The sequence below is a fragment of the Geotrypetes seraphini genome, chromosome 17, assembly GCF_902459505.1.
Source record: "Geotrypetes seraphini chromosome 17, aGeoSer1.1, whole genome shotgun sequence".
In the NCBI taxonomy this organism is placed as follows: domain Eukaryota; kingdom Metazoa; phylum Chordata; class Amphibia; order Gymnophiona; family Dermophiidae; genus Geotrypetes; species Geotrypetes seraphini.
Window position 1 is genome coordinate 46741803 of NC_047100.1, and position 6581 is coordinate 46748383.

Consider the following 6581-nt stretch of genomic DNA (forward strand, 5'->3'; position numbering starts at 1 on the left):
AAACAGAGGAGTGGGAGAGAGATGGTGCATAATGGGATTTAGGGAGGGAAGGAACAGAAAGGGAGAGAACTTGGAAACAGGGGATGGTGTGGAGGGGGGATAGAGATACTGGATAGGAGGATAGTTGGGAACAGAAAGGGAGAGATGGTGGATCCTGGGGTGGTGGGGAGTTGAGAAAAGGTGAATCTGTGGATGGAGACAAAAAAAAGGAAAGATGCCAGATCTCCGGGAGAGGGAAGGGAAACGGAAGGGGAGAACAGAGATGGCAGACGGATGGTTAGCACGGAGAAAGGAGACCCTGGCAAGCAAGACAACAAGAGCCTGGGACCAACAAGATTTGAATATTGATCAGAGAACAAAAGGTAGAAAAAATAATTTTATTTTCTGTTTTGTGATTACAATATGTTAGATTTGAAAAGTGTACATGAGACAGCTTGAAATGGGAACTTTTCTATTTTTGTGAATGGCAAGGCTGAGTTCAGTTAAAATATATGCTTTATAAGAAAATATAATAATGTGTTTTATAAAGTTTATAAGCATTGCTGGCATACTCGGTGAGGTGTTCCTAGTGTTGGTGGTGGTGGTAGCATGTCAGTGTGTTGAGAGGAAGAGGTAGTCTGGGAAATTCTGCTGAGCAAACTCTGGGCCCATTTCCACCCCCAGTTAGTCCACTCCACTCAACTGGTTCACACACTGAGTGGGTCTTTGGGTGTTATTTCTGGGTAGTTGTTTTAGAATCTCTTCCAGTGGTTTGTCAGTATCTCCTTCTGGTCCAAGGAAGGAAACTTTGTCAACCTTAGCATTGACCTTCAGAATATGTTTGTAACAGCGCTGCTTGTGTGGCATTAGGCTATGTAGTGATCGAAAGAAAAAAACAGACCTTTGCACATTTTTGCACTATATGGTGGGTGTATGAGGAGATTCATTTCCTGCACAGTTAAGTCCATTTTTTCTACTGAATAATAGTATAGGTACAATGAAAGTAAATAGCAAAAATGTTTGAGTAGATAATTAAGGAAATCTTTTTCATATTGCTTGCTTATGGACTGGGAAAAAAGACTGTTCAAGCAAATGTCTCCAGAACTGCTTTAATGGAAAAATGTGATTTTTTTTTTTTTTAAGTACTTTGTGAAATTTATTGTTGTTGTGAAATTTATTGTTATACTTTGTTTAAACTTAAAAAGCGGTGTCATTAACAGTGAATCTAATCGAAAAATCGATTCAACAGGGTGAATCGGATCGAATGAAATATTTTTCTCTGAATCGGGCAGCACTATTGGCTACCATGAGAATGGGCTACTGGGCATGATGGACCATTGGTGTGACCCAGTTAGGCTATTCTTATGTTATGTTCTCATCTGTAGGGGCCTTTGTTTTCACTTCTTATTTTAATGTATTTTTTTTCCTGGGAACTTATCAGTGTTTTTTTATAATGGGAACAAAAATGGAAGAGAATTAATGTGTGTGGAATGGGGGGGGGTAACTAATTTCTTCAGCTAAATAATTCAATCCACTTCAAACAGACATAGGAGAACTCACGCACCATTCACACACCCTCCAACCAAAAACGTCAAAAGAAAAAAACTGTTCGACAACCTCCTAGCCATTCGAGCTGCAACACTTGACCCCCAACTCTACAACCTATTGACCTCGACCACAAACTACAAAACCTTAAAAAAAGAAATAAAAACCCTTCTATTAAAAAAACACATAAAACCAAACTAACATAATCAGAACTGTCCCAAGCATCACCTGCAACTACTCCATATGTACTTCTGATGTCATGACAATTCAGACATAATTTATGTTATGTTATGTTTGGAATAATGGTTACATAAATGAGGTTCAATAAAAGAAAATTTTCTGTGGGAGCATTTGTTGGAACTTCTGTTATCCTGATTTCTTCTATCTGTGGGCTTTCTTTAGCTAACCTACTTATCTGGGGCTTTCCACTTCTGCAGCTGCCCTTTTCACGGTCCACTTTGCGCTTGCACTCTCTGGGGAGGGGGGGTTGGGTCTGGGCTTGGTGGGGTAGGTGTGTCTGGTAGTTTTGTCTGGGTGGTGGCTGGGTGTTTCTTGGGTGCTTGTTGTGCGGATTGGTGTGTCTGGTGAGCGGTCTGGGTGTTGTTGCTTGTGGGGGTTTTTTTCATTATAAAATATGGCTGAGGGTCTAGTCCGGCTTATTATTCTTGTGGGTTCTGGGGTGGGATTTGTTTGCTTGCCCCAAGTTTTGGCCTTTTGTTGTGTATTGCTATGCCTCTCATTGGCAATTTTCTCTTGGGAGAGGCTTGTTCATGCTTGTTGTTGCTGTTACTCTCATTCTGTGTTCTTTTTGATAATGTATAAGTTTCTGTACAGACCATGGTTGCTTGTCTGGACCTTTTGCCATTCTCAATAAAAATACTTTGGAAAAAAAAAAAAAAAAAAAAAAGAAAATTTTCACTGCCTGTTTCTATTCTGACCATTTATTCCATTTCATGGTTATTGCAAAAAAAAAAAAAAAAAAAAATTTTACATGAGGGGGGGGGGGGGGGTGTCAAAAAATGATGGGCCCCGGGTGCCACATACCCTAGGTACGCCACTGACATGATGGCTAAGCTTCATCTGTAAAAATAAATAAAAAAATATATGCTGAACTGGTCCCTCCACTACCGGGACAAAATATACCTCAAAACACCCCCTGGTCATGCCCTTCGACTGCAAACTGCCAACCAACAGTCCTACTCCCACTTCATACCGAGCCACAAATCGACTGCCCCTGCTGGACTCCTCAGTAATAAATACATGCCTCTTCACCTAAACCCTTGCCCTTGACTGATGGACTACAAAGAAATGTATATTGATACCAGAATTAATGTGTCACATAAGGAAAACTTGTATTGTAAAATCTTGCACTGTAACTATGGCAAATTTAACATGTAAACTATCTGTGTCATCAAATTAGGATAAAACTTGTACTGAAAACCTGTAGGAATAACTGGCAAATTGTAACCGGTAAACTATATTAATATTAGACCCCCCCCTACTGTTTCCCCGAAAATAAGACCTACCCCGAAAATAAGCCCTAGCAGGATTTTCGGAGTAGGTCTTAATATAAGCCATACCCCCAAATAAGCCCTAGTCCTGGGATTCGCCGGCAGTTTCCCTTCCCTCCCATCCCTTGTGCAGCAGAACCCTCAAGTACCCGCCACGCAGCTGAATCCACATCCTTCCTTCCCTCCCTCCCAACTGGCCAGCATTTTGCCTTATGGCTGCACCAGGGAAAGGCAGGACTAAGCATAACATCAGGATACTTCTTAGGAACATAAGATTTGCCGCTGCTGGGTCTGACTAGTCCATCGTGCCCAGCAGTCCGCTCACACGGCAGCCCTTAGGTCAAAGACCAGTGCCCTATTTCAGTCTAGCCTTACTTGCGTATGTTCTGTTCCAGTAGGAACTTATCCAACCTTGTGAATCCCTGCAGGGTGCTTTCTCCTACAACAGCCTCCGGAAAAGCATTCCAGATTTCTACCACTCTCTGGGTTAAGAAGAACTTCCTTACGTTTGTACAGAATCTTTTCCATTCTAACTTTAGCGAGTGCTCTCTCGTTCTCTTCACCTTGGAGAGGGTGAACAGTCTCTCTTTCTCTACTAAGACAATTCCATTCAATATCTTGAATTAAGAATAGCCTTACTGGGTCAGACCAGTGGCCTATCAAGCCCAGTAGCCCGTTCTCAGTGGCCAATCCAGGTCACTAGAACCTGCCAAAACCCAAGGTGTAGCAATATTCCATGCTACCAATACAAGGCAAGCAGTGGCTTCCCCCATGTCTTTCTCAATAACAGACTATAGACTTTTTCCTCCAGGAACTTGTCCAAACCTTTGTTAAAACCAGGCACGCTATCCACTCTTACCACATCCTCTGGCAACGCATTCCAGAGCTTAACTATTCTGAGTAAAAAAAAAATTCCTCCTATTGATTTTAAGAGTATTTCCCTATAACTTCATCGAGTGTCCCCTAGTCTTTGTAATTTTTCATGGAGTGAAAAATCGATCCACTGGTACCCGTTTTACTCCACTAAGGATTTTGTAGACTTCAATCATATCTCCCCTCAGCTGTCTCTTTTCCAAGCTGAAGAGCCCTACCCATTTTAGTCTTTCCTCATACAAGAGGAGTTCCATCCCCTTTACCATCTTGGTCACTCTTCTTTGAACCTTTTCTAGCGCCACTATATCTTTCTTGAGATAAGAGACCAGAATTGAATGCAATACTCCAGATGAGGTTGCACCATGGAGCGATACAGGGGCATTATGACATTCTTAGTTTTGTTAACCATCCTTTTTTTAATAATCCCCAGGATCCTGTTTGATTTTTTGGCTGCCGCCACACATTGAACAGGTTTCATCGTATTGTCTACAATGACACCCAGATCCTTTTCTTGGGTGCTAACCCCCAAGATGGACCCTAGCATCCGGTAACTGTGATTCAGGTTATTATTCCCAATGTGCATCACTTTGCATTTGTTCACATTAAATTTCATATGCCACTTGGACGCCCAGTCTTCCAATTTCCTAAGGTCCGCCTGCAATTTTTTTACAATCCACATGCGTTTTAACAACTTTGAACAGTTTAGTGTCATCTGCAAATTTAATCACCTCACCTCACTTGTCGTTCCAATTTCCAGATCATTTATAAATAAGTTAAATAGCACTGGTCCCTGTACAGACCCCTGCGACACTCCACTGTTTACTCTCCTCAATTGAGAAAAATGACCATTTAACCCTACCCTCTGTTTTCTATCCAATAACCAATTCCTAATCCACAAGTGAACTTCGCCACCTATCCCATGTCTCTTAATTTTCTCAGGAGCCTCTCGTGAGGAACTTTATTAAAAGCTTTCTGAAAATCTAGATACACTGCATCAACCGGCTCACCTTTATCCACATGTTTATTCACACCTTCAAAGAAGTCAAGCAAATTTGTGAGGCAAGATCTCCCTCGGCTGAACCCATGCTGACTCCATCTCATTAAATCGTTTGTCTACGTGTTCCACAATTTTATTTTATATAATTGTTTTTACCATTTTACCCGGCACTGAGTGTAATTTCCCAGATCTCCCCTGGCATCAAAAGAGTAGATGACATTTAATGTGAGCAAGTGCAAAGTGGTGCATGTAGGAAAAAGAGGATCTCATAATATAGCTATATGTTGCAGGGTTCTACGTTAGGAGTCACCACACAGGAAGAGGATTGAGGTGTCATCGTTGAGGATACATTGAATCTCTCAGCTCAGTGTGCAGCAGCAGCTAAGAAAGAAAATAGAATGTTAGGAATTATCAGGAAAGAAAAACAAAGATGAAAATGTTATTATACCTTTGTATCACTATATGTTGCAGCCGCAACTTGAATACTGTGTGCATCTCAAGATATAGCAGAACTTAGGTACAGAGAAGGGTAACAGACATGATTAAAGGGATGGGATGACTTCTTTATGAGGAAAGGCTAAAGCAGCTAGGGCTCTTCAGCCTAGAGAAGAGACAGCTCAGGAGAGATATGATGGAGGTCTGTAAAATACTGAGTGGAGTAGAACGAGTAGATGTGAATTGCTTGTTTACTGTTTCCAAACTACATTACATTTCTAGCCCGCAAAACCTTGCGGATTGATGCGGTTCACAAAAATAGAAAACTGGACATTCCCAGTGAACTACAAAGTAGACATCAATCAATTAAATTCTCTAAAAATTTTAGAAACAAGACTGATTTCAGTAACTTTCTGTAATGTATATCAGAACAGGATCTGCCAAATAAAGAACGTAACTCCCTATCCCAGCTGGCTGCCTGAAAAGCAATTAGACATTGCTGGAACTTATACACACAACCTCGAACTGGGGAGGAAACAAATAATGCAGTATTATGCAGTGGACAGTTTGTTGTAAATAATTCTAACAGATACTCAGGTGCATGACCATATAAGATTTTATAACAGAGTGTTCCAAGTTTGAACTTCACACGGGCCTCAAATGGGAGCCAATGAAGTGCCCTGTAATAAAATGTGATATGATCTGACTTTTTCAGGTCAAAAATCAAACGCACTGCGGTATTCTGCATTCTTTGTAATCTAAGTACATTTGTACGGTGTCCGGCAAAATGAACTGAATTGCAGTAATCCAAAGTACTGAGTATCAACAACTGAACAAGTAATGTAAATGCCAAAGTTTCAAAATATGATTTGATGGTCTGCAACTTCCACAAGATAAAGAAACATTTTTTAACCAACGCCAAGGTAAATACTTTCATAGTTAGATTTTTATCTAAATGTACTCCCAGGATTTTAATTTCAGATTCGATAGTGTAAGTAATCCCACTCAATGTTAACTCTCTATCTACCACCTTTTTAGATGGGGATGCAAAGAAAAAACTTAGTTTTACCCGGATTGTTCATAATAGATATGATCTCTTGGATCATGGTTAAGGATGCAAAGAAATCCTTTAAAATAGGTACCATAATCGTAATATCCACATAACTAAAGATCTTCACGTTCAGAGAATCAAATTTCTCACCCAATGATGCCAAATAGGGTTCCTCCAGATTCCAGAGAGA